The 15,608-nt window shown below is 39.1% G+C and overlaps 1 protein-coding gene and 1 long non-coding RNA gene across 5 annotated transcripts in view; one reads left to right on the forward strand and one right to left on the reverse strand.

Moving 5' to 3' along the window:
* The window catches only part of SOX6 (SRY-box transcription factor 6), a 459,305-nt gene extending 457,742 nt beyond the window's left edge, over window positions 1-1,563 (reverse strand). For all 3 annotated transcript variants that reach the window (XM_030560472.1, XM_030560465.1, XM_030560471.1), the window contains exon 1: window positions 1,277-1,563. The gene's annotated coding sequence lies outside the window, so the exon portion shown is untranslated. The remainder of the gene's footprint in view (window positions 1-1,276) is intronic.
* A 222-nt stretch (window positions 1,564-1,785) lies between these two features.
* On the forward strand, window positions 1,786-8,980 carry LOC115650458. 2 transcript variants are annotated; one of them, XR_004000096.1, is made up of 3 exons: window positions 1,786-1,958; window positions 2,051-2,158; window positions 5,145-8,980. It is a non-coding gene; the product is annotated as an uncharacterized LOC115650458 (long non-coding RNA). The 2 variants fall into 2 exon arrangements; XR_004000095.1 differs by having other exon boundaries at window positions 1,786-2,158.
* Window positions 8,981-15,608: the final 6,628 nt, after the last annotated feature.

Consider the following 15,608-nt stretch of genomic DNA (forward strand, 5'->3'; position numbering starts at 1 on the left):
ATTATTTACTTTTGGCACAATGGCTTAATTGAGTGGGCACAAGCACGTCAATAAAACAAGTCAAGTTAAAGTCTCAAAACAGGCTTCAGAATTACCCCCTTCCACGAATATGAAGCAGGGGAAATTCGTGTATTTTCTGTTGAAACCCTGCGTTGAGGACTGCGTTCTTCCCTCGCATCCTTTGGATCAGTTTTAAAGATGGTAATATTAAAAAATGTAAAAATAAATGTAAAATAAAAATGATTGTAAAAGTTGCCGGCCATGTGCAGAAGGCTATTTAAATGAACTCAGACATATACCTTATCTGCATACAACAGGCGAAAAACATGCTTCTTTATCTCTGAAAGTTTCACTGTCTGTGTTTTTGGGAAACACCCCTAGGACAGAGCTAATCTCTTCTCCCCAGGCTCCCAACACGCTGTCTTTCTCTTGTAAAATACCCCTGACACACACAGACAAAACACTAATTGTCTTTTCACGTTGCCACTTTCACTCTTTCCCGTCCTTCAAAAAAAACAACAACAAACTGTGAAACGGTCCTGTGGAAAGCAAAGGCAGCAATCAAATCGATATGATCAGTGTCTCTGATTCACCTCAAGGCCCTGCTCTTCTAAAAGCATGCAGCCCTAGCGGGTTAACTGTTCAGTGCTGTTAAACAGAAGTAGGAAACGGGGCTGGCAAGATCTCGTCGGAAGAGTAATTCACTGACAGCTAAATTATTAATGTACATGTGTATGTATCTGATCATATAACGTGTGTGATCACACACAAACACAGACAGTGTCACACACGGATGCACACATACAGGCATATACACAAGAATAACCACCAGCATGCCCAGTGCCTCCTACTTTAAAGACTAGAACTCAAGAAGTAGAAGAATTATTAGTTCTTACTGACCATTCTTTTCAGAATCATGAATGGAACAATTGCCAAAAACGCAAGAAAAAAAACCACACTCACGAGATGATTATACACAGATACACTGTGTGTGTACCTATTACATACATTTGTAGCCAACTCAGAGTTTTCCTAAACCTAAGATCATTATTTAAGATAAAACATCAAACCTGATCACATAAAGAGGCTTCTTCTCCATAATCAAACACACCAACAGCTCCGAAAGAGTGAAAACTCGAGAAAGCACAAGCTCTCCACAACCATACCGTGCCTCTCACTCCGATTCTTATAGCATTGTCTATAAACTGCTACTGTATGTAGTTGCATTGCGATTAATTAAAACCAACAATAAGGGAAATACTTCCTGAAAACTTACGTTGCATTTAGCTTAGGCGCTATTCTTTTTTTCAGCTCGCAAAGGAAGCCGTTTTGTCCAGGTTAGGTATTGTCTACTTATGGATCAGCCCCTGGCTAAGGGTTTATTTTAATTTATGGCTTATGCATTCTTTTAAGGTCGATTTGCATGACCTCCGGCGAGAGCTAAGGCAGCAAGAAATCCCAAATTGAATGTTGTGGGCAAGCCCACAATGCAGCACAGCTCTCCCTTTCTCATGGTGTAAACAGAGCTCTCTGATGATGGTCTCTCCCCTCCCCCTCCTTGTGTATCACAAATTAGGGTGTGATATCAATTTTAAAGTTTTCAGTATAAACTTTATCCAAGCCTTCTGCCTGGAGAGATAAGACGCCACCACAGGAACTGCAAATCCTCGGGATAGTGCCCCTCTGTGGCCAAGCGCAATATTACCAACCCCACTGGTCCAATATCTTTGTATAATATACTCCACGAATAGCACATTTGTGGCAAACTTCCATGCAGTTACCCACCTCAAACTTAACGGAGAATTTAAAATCGCTATAAAAAGTCTTTGCATCCTCTTCCATTCTGTTTCTTTGGGTCTATCACGGAGGACAAACCCACGCGACCACTACGGAGTAATGACAGCAGCTTTCTGCTCTGAAAGATTTATTTCGGGTTTCTTTCTCTCTCTTGTGTTGCTGTACGTAAGAAACTATCTCCCTAGCACCATGTGTTCTCTGCCGTGGGTGATCTTAAAATACAACGCTGATCTGTCACTACATTTTAAAATAGATTCAACTCTCAGGGAGGATGAGAAAGTGTTGTGATTTCAAGAAAGTGGAGTCCTTAAGGTCCATGAAAGATTTCACAGTCTTGGAAACCTCACACACGGAGGAGACTGTAAGTACTTTTCCTAAAATAAAATAAAACCCTCGTGGTATAAAAGTAAATAATCGCGCGGGGAGGGGGGTTAATTCAGATTGTTAAAAACTAACCAACACATCTACCTCCGGACGCAGCTGCTTTAGACAATTGCAACTAACAACCCATTAAAGACAGTACAGGGGAACCCTGATTCTCTCTTGCAAAGCGACATAAATCCAGCGAAACCCCATTAAAACACCACCACCACCACCACCAAGCAAGGCTGCACTACACACCATAGTAAACAACAGGTATACAACACAATAGGGCTTTTTCCCCCTGGTTACCTCCTCGGAATCCGGTGTGACACAAAGCATTGGGAGAGTCGCCCCCCTTTTTTTATGCGCTTCAGTAATTTTCATTAAAAAAAGGGCAAGAGGATGTAGAAAGGAGAGAAATAAACGGGGAGTAATTCAGCAAATAAAATAAAAATAAATGCACTAAAGTCTGCTGGTGTTTCTCCGGGCCATGGCTGTGCAGGATCCGGATCGTTAGAAGTTTGCTGATGGGTTGTCTGGAGATTTGGTTACAATCAGGTTCATTATTATTAATTTTTTTCCTCCTGAAACAAGTGAAGGCGATGGTTACTGCTGTCAATCTTGGCAATCAATGTGAGCGGCCATGTCGTAAGTATTCAAAGCATTTCCCGTCGTGCAACATCAGAAAGTGAGTGGCCAGGGCATTGATCTGAGGAAGGCAAGAGGAGGCAGGGCTCCCCCTCCCAGACAGCAGAGGCAAGATGAGACAACACAGTGAGAGGGAGCGAGCGAGTGAGGGAAACGCAACAACCGAAGAGAAAGTGAGCACAAAACAGAAAGTGAAATCACCCCAGGCTGCTAGCCGCATCCCCGAGAAGCTATCACCACTCACATTGCTATTAGACAAATGAAACCTTAAACCTCTCTCGCCTAATGACCACTGATTGCTCTGAGTGGTGAGGAAAGGTAACAAAGTTACGGGGGGGGGACCGGAAAAGCAGGAGGGGGATGTGGCGAGTCCTGGGAGAATTGAGTAAGAAGAGAATAAACTAAAGGAGAAAAGAATCATGTTACACACTGACACCTTCTCCCCCAAGTACTTTAAAGGATGTGTTTAGGAGGGCGCACACAAAAGTCAGAAAGGACACGTGTTCAAGAAGACAAGGAGAAACGTCTGGAGGGCAAGGGATGGACTGGTCAAGAGTAAGAGACATCAAATACAAATAAAAGCAACAAAAAAACAAAAACGCTTATTGCCAGTTTTAGTGGGTAGGAGCCCTCTCCCAAAGCTAAATCTGGGTAAAACCAGATGAAATGTATAAATTACACTAGAGATAGGAATCCAGATATACGCTAGACAAACCCACGGCTGAGGGAGGGAAGGAAAGAGACACAAGGAAAAGGGGTGAGTGCAAAGTATATAGTGATGCATTCAACTGAAAGATAAAGAAGATGCACATAATTAAAACAAAAGGAGAGGTACAATCTGGGAGGAAATATCTGATACAGAACAACAGATTCAGATTGAAGTTTGGCTTTGCCTGTGATGACGAGAGCTTTATCTGCGGCAAAAAAATGTACAGCTACAAAGAGGCTACAGACAGGACGTGAACAGTGATTTAGGAACTAGCGCTTACTTATAAGTGTTAATGAAAAAGCAAATCTGGGGAGGATGAAGAAACAACCCTAAGTGGACCAAGAGTAAATCAACCAGTGGCTTGGAGTGTTGCAACAATCAGAAAGAAGGTCTCAATGGTTTCCTTTTAAATTCCAAAAGGCAAACGTGAAAGAGGTTTTACAAACTGTCGGGGGCCAGAGGATCAGGTGGGCAAACCAAATTGTAAAACTAGCGTCTCTCCCTGTTGATATGATGCACACCTTAGCTAAACTACTGTAAGCCTGGGAGTGCGGAGAACAGCCTCCTGGAAAGAGGGAGAGAGAGAGAGAAAAAAAAAAGTTGTTGATCCTTCTTTATATTTTTGGCAACCCTTTCCCCATTTTCCAGAAGGCGCCTGGAACTGTTAATAACAGAGAAACTTTTTAATTTTAAATGGCTTCATAGGTTCTAGAGGCCAGAAAGACGAGCAGAAAGGCTGAATTTGCACGCTCTCTCACACACACAAACCCAAATTTACGGAGTAGGTTAGAAATAGAAGTACAATCAGATCTACTGCAAATAAACCTTGCTCTCCAGGAACATGCTGAAAATCAGCGTGATGACGTAGGATTGATTAGACCTGGTTCTGTTTTCTTTTCTTTACAAGTTTTACAACTTAAAACTCTATTAAGAGACATACATGTTGCATCCTCTTCCTTGCTATTCCAGTGTGTTATGCTATTGCCCTTCTAATCAAGTCCTGGAGAAATTAGTTTAAAGTAAGAACCTGTAGGAATAACAAGAATTTAAAAAAATATTTGAGGCAATTCCACAAAATAAAGGGAATCAACGTATCATTTTGTAAGCAGATCATCTCCAGACAGAACTTCTAATTTATCAAGAGACTCTCATAATACTTTATCCTCAAATTAGCTGACTGGCTACATTAAGTCTCATTCTCATGTATTCTTTTCATTTAAATAAAAGTGCTAAAATCTACAGTCAGGCAGAGGGACTGCAGTTTATAAGACGCTTAAGTGACTGTACATTCACCTGGTTTCAGCAACTTCAAACCATTCACCTGCCTTTGGTGCCTTGTGCACAAATTCAGAAACAAGAAATGACTCTTCTTTCTAGGTACTGTAGAGATTTGTTTAAAACTAATTATAATGCCCGGGATTTGACAGTAATGACTTTATAGTGATACACTGAAATATTTCACAAATGAAGACACCTAGACTTTTTGCATAATTTGTAACCTATTGGGACAAGAAATTGAGATTTGTAAGAAAAAAGATCTACTCAATGTACAAAGAAAAGATTCTGATGCGTATCTACTGCCCCATCAATTTGCTGCTGAAAGTTTTTCCTCTTTTTTAAACATTAGCAGTTATATCATCTCTTTCGAACAACTGAAACTATCAAGTGCTAGGTGCTAATGAACATCAAACAATTAAAAAGGCAGTGTAATTTAAGAAGTTTCAAAGCCCAGCTAGCCCTTAATCTGAAGAGCATCTCTGCTCCACCGAAACTATCGTGCAAAGAATGAAATGAAGTCGGGGCAGAAATGCACGGCACAGATGGGTTGCGTTCAAATAAGTAACTTGGGCAATAAAGCTTGTTGCTTCCTTTAAATTAAGCTACAGGTGTAAATATACACAGATGTAAAAGATGGACCGTATTAAAAAAGTCTCATTGTGCATTGTATGTAAATATGGGGGAGGGTGTGCTCTGCGGATAACAATTGTGTATTTATCTCTCTGAATGCTGAATAAGTGATCATATGATGTTTAGATATGCAGTGGAAGAGAGAAAATATCCTTTATTTTTAGAATTAATATAAGTTTACCGCTCGTTGAATTACTTTGGTTGCCTCTCACTGCTAAAGGCTAGCCACAGCAGCGCAGCCAGATGTTGAAGAGGGATGCTGGACATCTCGTGCTGTGCCTCCTTTCTCGCTTCTAGAGTGAAGGAATTAGAGGCACTCAGCTACGTTGGAGCACTTACCTGTTCACAGCTGTCACTGCATTTTGTGCTGTGCCACTCATCTAATACAGGCATGGAAAACAGTGTCCAACATGCAAAGCAACCTGTGTATCTGGGTTGTTGTGCCACCTCCTAGAGAAGATGAGCAAACCTAAGACTTATAGAGTTTTTAGTATAGTCTAAAGTTTGTATACAAAGGGCAAGCAATTCTACATTAGAAGTCATTTGCCAAGCAATAAAAGCCCTCTTATTAATGCAGGACAATTAGTAGCATGCTTATAAATTCACTGGTGACACACTCCGACAAGGACGACTTTTTATAGGTTGTAAAAAAAAAAAGGATTCAAAGAGTTCAAACTTGCGTGAGAAAGAGGTAAAGGAAAAGGAGTTAAAAACTTATCCGACAGGGAGAAAAGTTTTGTTAAAACTGGTACCAAAATGACTACATGTTTCTCTATAGGCAAACCCATCAGATGATTTGAGTTCCCCAATAACAGAGCCCTTGGTGATATTCTTAAAAAAAAAAAACTGAGGGGGGGAACGGATTACATTTTAGCAAGGACCCAATTGAAAACAAAACTCTGAGTTTCTTAAGGCGTCATTTACTAACTACGTATTGTCCTTTTGGCGGAAGCAGATCAAAGGAACATTTTAATTTCATTTGAAACTGTGCATCATTCTGATAGAGAAGCAAAGAAGCCGCAGGAACAACAACCCCCCAAAACCGGCAAACCACATAAACTTTTACAAAGAAAATACAAGCAAGTTTGACATGAAACCCCTTCCAGTCTCGGAAAGTTCATTTTAAAGGTCTCCTCTGTAAATCTAAAGTGCAAACACTAGGCTAAGGTAGTGAGTGGCTGGAATTTGCATGCTGATAAGAGAAGGCTGTTGTACTTACAGTGACAGAGGGCAGGCTGCGGAAGAAAAGCTGTTTGTGTGAGAGTCACCCAGGGCTGCAATGAGAGGAGAGGAGAGGAGTGGGAGTGCCAAGCTGGATACACCTTCACCGCATCTCATCACATCTGCCAGCCTCTTTCTCCCTCTCTCTTTCATTTCCACATTCCCTTTGTTCCTGGAAAAAAAAAATCTACACGTCACATCAGAGTCCCCAGATGCAGTCTACACCAAAGAAAAAAATGAATAATTCAATCAAACTGTGCATAGTCTCTAAGGCAATAAATCTATTGCACTTAAAGAAACGAAGGGTAATTACCGCTATGGAATTAGAATCAGGCCAAAGAACGGAGGAATCCCAGGGTCTGTAAACTCCACGGTCAAATAAAGTTGCATTTACTTAATCCTTTGACATCTCCAATGTAAACTAAGGGGGAGGACCTGAACTTATTCCGGATGGGTTTGAAAATGCTTGGAGTGAGGGTCACAAAAGCAGAGAGAGTGATCAGTGAGAATACAATGCAATGGAGTAAAGTGCTGCCGTGGATCCCCTCCAGGTCCATTCCCCCCTAGTGAACAGTGGATCACACTCCCATTTTCACCGGCTGCTGCTGCGCTCCACAAATGCAACATGGATCATTTGCAGTGAATGGCAGCCTTACCTGCGTCTAGAGCTCAAATAAAAGCTTACAAAAAGTCATTGTGATCGGCAATTTGTTCCAAGCTCGGGCTAAAAGGAGCTGTAAGGGATTTGCACCAACAGCGATTGACTAGAAACGCTGTGACTGACTTCTGGATTTGTCCTGGGCTGAGTTTAGGGAATGTCTGACAGGGAGGGAGGGAGGGAAAACACGCTTGAGATCGGATCCAAGTTAGTCAGAAGAAGGCAGTGCTGGTAAGAAAGCCCTGCGACAGACCGACCTAGGATGGGATGGAGGATAACTACATTTGTTCCCCTAACCCTCCTCTAAACTTGCCCTTTCGTCTCGGAGGTAAGATGACTCTATATTGTGTTTATTCTCTCCATGCAATTCAGGTCCAGAGACACGTTCCAGTGTAAACAGGACAGCAATTTAGGGATGTTTCTCCCTCCTGTCGTTACTGCTAACATCTAGTTAGAGTTTAAAATCCTGATCTGTTGCTTGACAAGTTCTTTGTAAACTACTCCCCCGTCAAAACAGGTGAGATTAAGATTGATGAACGGACCTCGCACCTCGTTCTGAACTTTCAGAAGTGCCCAGGGTCGGCAGCATTAAAATGCTGTCCATTTATACGTAAGACTTGCAGCTTTTATACTTTATACCGTTTTTAATAGGCAGATTTGATTTATCCAAAATATTAATGGAACTGTTATTCCAATAAAGGTGACCACACTTGCCAGTCTCTCGGCTTGCCTGGGCTTTGTTTATGTGCTTAAAACGCCACCCTGAGGTCAGCGCAAATAAGGCAGCCGAGGCAAAAGCCTGCCAAGGAGCTTTCGGCTTAGCACTTTGCACAGCAAAACAAACACTGTCAGTAGCATCGGGAAAGTCATCGAAGAATCTCGTTTTGGCAACCCCATTTCTAACGGCTCTGCGAATGAATTTGGGATGAGGGGAGGATCAAGCAGGATCTTCCCTCACTTTCAGCCACAGTGATGGGCTCGGGAAAACACATGCAGAGAGATTTATATAAATTGAGGAGGTGAAGTGGGGACAGAAGTACTGGAAACGCATCCACGACTTCGCTTCCCAACCATCTGCTCCCAAATCCTGCTTCGCTTCTGCACCTTTTGTACTGTGGACCACACCGACGGTGGTTTGCATGGCAGAAACCAGCGCCTGATAGGCAGAACATCTCTTTACCCATCTTTACAAAGTAACCTGGGGGATGGGGGTGGGGTTATACAGCGCCACTCACTCAAGGAAGTTTCCCTTCACATCCTCAGAGCACGTGCCTCAGAGCATCTCTGACTGACTGCCCCACCAGTTTCCCCAGACTCCAGGCAAACTCAGGGCAAGTGCACTGCCCAGATTTCCCTGGAGTGTTTTGCCTTTTAGTTTGTCTCTCGATTTGGAGGCGGGGCTGCGTGTGGTTTATAATCTTTGCTGAATGGTTTGAATGAAAGAGGAATTATGGAAACACGTTGCTGTGACCTATAAACAGCTCCTAGGGTCCAGACTTGGCTTAGGTCGAGGGCAATAATTACCACATTGGGTTTGCCTATTTTCACTGGCCAGACATAAGAAAGTTATCACAACAAAACAACGTCATGGAACAGGTCTTGTTCTACCTGGAAGCTATGGAAATACATTATGGCGTCCTGTAAACTGCCAGCCCTGCTTTTACTAAGTTTACATCGAGATGAAGAAAAAAAATACACAGTGACTTTTAGAAGCTGAGACCTACCCTAGCTGGTGGTCTCCTTTTGGGGTCTGATGTCCTTTCTAAACCACAGCAAAGCATTCATGGTATGCAGTCACTCTCAACTGGAAGAACAGTAACTTCCCTGGCAAATGTACAGTCATCAAACTTTTCATTGCAGTCTAGACTAGTGCAATAGTGTCTCCTGAAAATGAATCTTGAGAAAGGTGGTAAGAAACTCAGCTAACTGAAAGAAGAATTCAAACTTCATTTACTTAGAGTGACTAGAATCAACAGTACCAATGAATTCTTCATACATAGCAGGTACAGAAACAGAGGGACTAACTAATGTGATTTCTGAAGAAGCAAAAATATCAGCTAAAAAGAAGTTGTACACTCCCACTCTGACTAGTTCAGCTACTAGATTTGTCTGAGCCCTTCTTCTCGGTAAAAACTAATTTGTAACTTCCATTTGTATACCCCTCTGAAACTATGGCTAAAATACCTTAACAGATACAAAAATGTACCTTGAGAGAAAATATTTAACATTTCTATTCCAGTAGACTTTAAAGGCCATGTATTAGAGACTCACAACCATCATTAAACCATATTTTGTCATGCTCCTGCAGCGTATACCTGTGTGGCCTGTTCTACTATATGTTATTCCCACGTTTAAAGATAGTTCTGTACTTATGTTGACTTTGTTAAAATGATATTATTTAATAAAGAAAGGCAAGAAGAAATACTACCTCATTTAAACACACACCAATACTGAGAGGGCTGGGAGGGAAGACAGGATTAAAGAACCCGTTAGCAGGTACTGAGTAACTCACTGTTCCCATATTTCATATTATAGCCCAGTGAGCTAAGTGTCGATCGCTGGTGTAAATATGACAGTTACTGAATATTTGTCCCCAAACCCCAATTACTAAAGAGCCTGTGTTAAACAGGACTATTCTGATCCACTATGAAAATTCCAAGTGTTTATCAGTCCACAGAATTCCTTATTTCTTAGTGGCAATGCCCTAATCTAATGTTGCACATTAGGATGCAATATGAAGCACGTAGTAGAGAACTTATATACTGTCTATAAGATACACCTATGCTTCACCCCATTGGTGTTTGTTTGTTTCGTGCATCAAAAGAGCACAAAGCATGTTTTAAAGAGACTGCTATAATCACAAAAGCATGAACAATTGCTTATATAAAGAGAGAAAGAAGCTCAAAGGAGAGAACAAATACACACAGCTATCTATGAACTGAGGGCATGCCCACATTGTAAATACAGGCACTGCCACTAAGTCCCATATGTATGCCAAATGATAGGAGGAAAAGTGATTGTCGGGTATAGGACAATGGTTCTGTATCCCATACTATTCATAACAACACTTTGCACTTACATATTACATTGATTTCAAGATGCACTTGTGGATTTGCTACAGTATGGGCCTGATCCTGTTAGGCCCATGTCATTGTCAATTATTTAAGTGGGAGTCTAGCCTGAGTTAAGAACTGATGGTTCAGGCTCTGTGTACTTAGGAAGGGTATTTTTTATTAGGAGGGTTAGAAATATTGAAGTAGTTGACTAGATATACAAAAAAGATCATGCAGTGGCGAACAAAAACAAGACATTAAGTTTTACTAAGCAGATGAGTTTTGTATGAGATTTATAAGTGAATATTGCAAGGCTGTTTCCTTTCCTTTTTCACTTCTAAGAACGTTATTTTAATTTTTTTTTTACCACAGTCTGTTTCTGGAACTTTTTGAGGCAAATAAAATTGGGTCTATCTATTGATAAGTGGCTAAATTGTGTAAATAGTTTTCTAAACATTAGGTTGAAACTGCTGAAAGTATTCAATCTATTTTAACATTCAATGATTGATAACTTTTCTTATTTGCTAGTACCAAGTCAGGGCCTGATCCTGCAGTCCTTACTCAATTCAACCTCATATTGACTGCTTTAGGACTTTTGCTGAGAGTAAGCACTGCAGGATTTGGCTCATAGTGTTTTATTTCTTATTTGTGTCAATCATTGGCAAGTGACATGCACAAGTAATATGCTGTAGAAATCTAAAGCACACTTTGTTTATTACCAGTGCAAGTTAGAATCCATAAAATTGTGTTATGACAGCAAAACTTCTGTGTAAATCTTTACAATCTATAGCGATAAACTAACTTGAAACAAGTGATCTTAAATTGGTACTACATTTCTGATTTAAGTAAAACATTCACTGACTTCAATGTGAATATTGCTTGAATAGCAGAGTGCATAGTCAAGCCCTTTCTACTCAAGTGACATCCAAAAAGGCTCCAGATTAATACAACCACATGATCATACTGAAGATGTGTATTTAATATGCAAAATCATGCAATTTAGAAAAAGTAAACTTCTTAACATTTAAATAATAGAATAAAGGACTTAATGTAGACATCTTTTTAAAGGCTTGTTTATTATTCTGTCATTATGGGCCAGATTCTGCAGACATTTATACAAGTAACTTAACCTACATGAGTCTTCCCGCAGTGAAGCAAAGCTACTCACATGCACAAGTATTTGCAGGACTGGGACCTATGACTGCACAGATAAAATTAAATGTGCTTTATTTACTCCAAAATAGAGCAATGTTGTATGTTGTAAATTGTGACAGTTGTTTTGGGATATTACATTGTAAAGTTTTTTTAAAAGCTGGTAATAGTTTGTCCTTGTTTTGATGGAATAATGTTTTTGACTATAATATGTAGCAGAGTTAAAACAAAAAATGTTTACATAAAAATAAGAATTCAGTTGCAAACTGCTAAAGTATATTCTCTTGTAATTTGCCTTTTGACAAAGTAGAGGAAGCATAGTTTTAAATTGAGCATTAAGTAAATAAATGTCAACCCTGTTCACTGGTATTAGCATACTTGAAATTGTAGTTTATAAATGTTTGAGAGCATCAGCATCATGATATGGTTGTCATAGAAACAGCAACAATATGTCATTTAAATTAATTTTCCATGCAGTGATGATAACGTCTATGTCTACATCAGTTCTATAAAACAAGTTCCAAAAGTAGACTGAAGAGCAAGGAATAAGAAACATAAATAGGAAACAGCACATTTCAAATTATTACTTGCTTAAAAAAATACAAGATACAACTCATTGTTAAAATTACAACTCAGTATGCAATTGAGTAGAATTTTATTTCAAAGAAAGCTGAGAACATTTACTTACTGAAAAATTATCAGTGCTCAGTGAACCAGATCTGGTCATATTTAAAAACTGTATGATCAATTCCAGTTTAGGGAATGTGAAGTATTAAACAATAATTTTTAAACCATGAATACTCTTTCTGTATGTATAATGGGTGAAAAAAAGTTTAACATTGTGTTATGGCTCTGGATCTGCAATTCAATATTTTTTTCAAGGTAGGAAATGTAATATCAATAGATTTATTTTTCCTCTATAATGCAGCTACTGTGTGTTATGAATGCTACCTTAAGTAAATCATTGCCAGACACACTCAGTTGGCATTACTGACTTGATTATTAGAACAGAAATGTTTACCAAAATAAAGACAATGTTCTTTAAAAATAATAATGTAAGAAGATTTAGCTCTTGATTTGTCTGTCTTTTGCTATGTTATGGAGCAACAACATTTACTCGGATTTTTCTTATTACATGTTTCATAAAAATACCCAATTCAATAGTGAGGCTATGGAGGAAAATATTGAGCAGCACTTATATAAGAAATCCAATATATTTTTCTCACTAACATATTTTAATGGTGATCAGGAAATATATAAGAATTTTGATATATTTAATGAGTTGTCATACAGCTTTTTATATCCAAGACCTCTGAAATTGTTTGAGGCTTTAAATAAGTTATCTTCAAGTAAATGAAAACTAACATTATTTAAAAAAAGAGAGAGACTGAAGTAGCTATCTGCAGTATAGAAAGAAGAAATATCTAGAGCTATTCTTCTTGATAGGATTAAGGAGTGCTACAAAAGACGCATTTAAATCTCTAGTTTTCCCTGACAATTAACAATGAAAAGCAGATGTTTACAAAGCTATATTATATGCTGGTTTATAAGATGCTAAAAGATGGTTTGTGGATGGTAAGAAGGAAGAGCTGGATAACTGCTTGCCTGCTGTATATTTAAAAAGCATTTTCATTGGCTCAGTTATTGTTAATAATGAAAGAAACACTTTGTGCTGTGTGTGACTATAGAAAACTGCCATCACAAAGTCCTCAAAAAACTCTTAAGATGTAATTTACAAAGATAATAATAACACAGAATTATTTCACTTCTCTGAATGCTACGTATTTGCATACCAGGACTGTGTACAATATACTCATAATGCACATTCATAACAACAAGGACTTCTTAACACTGCAACTACAGCACAAGATCTGTGCATTAAACAATCTACGGTTCCAAGTTTTCCTTTTTGGTGTGAAACTGTTTGTCTCTGTAACCCAGGTGCTAGCTGTCTACACAAAAGAGGTCCACATTCAAATCTACACCTTCACTGCGTATGATAATCTAGTGAATATCATAAAATACAACAAAACAGCAACAGTTTTATTTACCCAGTGTCATTTTGAAAAATGGCAAATTATTTAACATGAATTTGAGAGAAAGCCTTGCCTAGGGTTGAGAGTCTGCAGATGTGCATTCTACTCCTGGTTCTGCTACATACAGAGAGAGTGATTTTGACCAAGTAACTTTGGCCAAAATTTTCAAATGTTTTTTGACCCCAGCTTAGGCGCATTTATTGTGATTTGTGTACTTAAATTGGGTGCATGCAAAAATATGTCTGAAAAGTCAGACCTACACCTTCTGGGTTCTCAGTCTTATCCATAAAATGGAGATTAGCCTATTTTACCGATCCTGGAGGGATGTCAGGATACTTAATTAGATTCTTTACATCATGATCAAGCAATCCTTATGCATAAAAAGGACTTGCATTTAGGGTCCCAATCTTGCAAAGACTTGTGCACATGCTTACATTTACACAGTCTAAGGAGTCCTGCTGACTTTCAGGGGACTTCTCACTGTGCCAAACATTAAGCAGATGTGTAGGTTTTTACAGGACCAGGGCCTAAATTAATGAGACTATTTATATGTGTAAAGTTACTCACATGCTTAAGTGATTGCAGGATCAGGCCCAAGGTTTGTGAAGCTCTTTGAAACCTTTAGCTAGAAGGAATTATATAAGTATTATATATATTATAAATGTTTTCTAGTACAAGTAAGAGGACATATAGTAAATTGAACATTTAAAAAAAATCATTGACTAGTGATATTTAAACACATTTGTAAAAAAGGTTTTACATATCTATTTTCTAAAAATAATGCCTAAGATTTAATCATAATCATAAAAGACCTTCATTTATCACCTGTGTGCTACCAGTGCCTGAATAATTTGGTTTTTATCTCAGACACTGAATAAATTCTAATTTCAGTTAATGCCCACATTGTTTCTTTTATTTATCCAGTTGTGCATGAATGTATTCCAGTAAATTATGGAAATATTCAGTTCATATTACCTGACCAGATTTATTTTTCTCAATGGACTCTTGAACTACTCTACATCCCTGCACATAGGGTAGCTTTCCTAGAATAAAATTTATGCTGCTACTGTAACTCTGTGTAACAATGTACAGAGTAAATTAAGGCCCCAGTCCTGCAAACATAGGTACTTGGACTACTCATGGGTAAAGGTGAGCATGTGTGTAAATGTTTGCAGGATTGGGGCCCAAGGAAGCAATAATTTTACTTAATATAGGCCCATATTCTCCCAAACTGAATTATTTATGTATACAATAGCAAGAAGTTATTGAGCAATATTTTGTATCTATTTGCAAAATATCATGAGGCAAATCCCCCTCCAATACGTATGATTGGCACAGGATATGGGGGCAAGGGAAGGAAACCAATCCGTCCAGGCTGCAACACCCTGCACTAGTACTGTGCCCAAACACTATGTGGGGAAATAATCAACCCATTGCAGCTCACCGGCTCACTCCAATCCAAAATACTACTGCATTGGAACACAGCACGGCCCCACAGAGCTCGGTTGCATGCCAAAAGAGATGTGTAGACCCCTGTCTGGCTCACAAAATCCTGGCACCTGTCCCATGAGCAGCAGAATAGCACCAGTTCAGCTCCCAGCAAAACCCTCCATAGCTCCACAGAAGGGGGCAGGATTTTGCCCCGGTCTCATTTGCTACTTTGCTGTTATTTTAATATGATATTTTAATAACATAGAGCTGCAAGTGTTTTCAGCTATGATCTGAAATGTCTGACTGTGAGGTTTCAGTTCTGTATATTCATATTTTACATGCCCTTTCAATTAGCTATCTCATATATGCAATAGGAATTTATGCCCAAAGTGGACAGCCTCTTTAAAAAATAAGTTAAAATAGGAGATGTTCACATTCAAGAGCAAAACAGTGCATGGCAGTGGTTGTTAGAACTAAAAAGCCCAGTACTATGAACAAAAAGAAAGTATTCTTGAGTCAAAATTGCTTTTTCCCCAGTTATATTCCGATCAGAAAGATAAGTACTTCTTACGGTTGCAGAGAAAACTGTCATGTTAGAGGTTTATTGAATATATAATATTGGGGAATGTGGA

Source organism: Gopherus evgoodei, chromosome 4 (assembly GCF_007399415.2).
Source record: "Gopherus evgoodei ecotype Sinaloan lineage chromosome 4, rGopEvg1_v1.p, whole genome shotgun sequence".
Lineage (NCBI taxonomy): Eukaryota > Metazoa > Chordata > Testudines > Testudinidae > Gopherus > Gopherus evgoodei.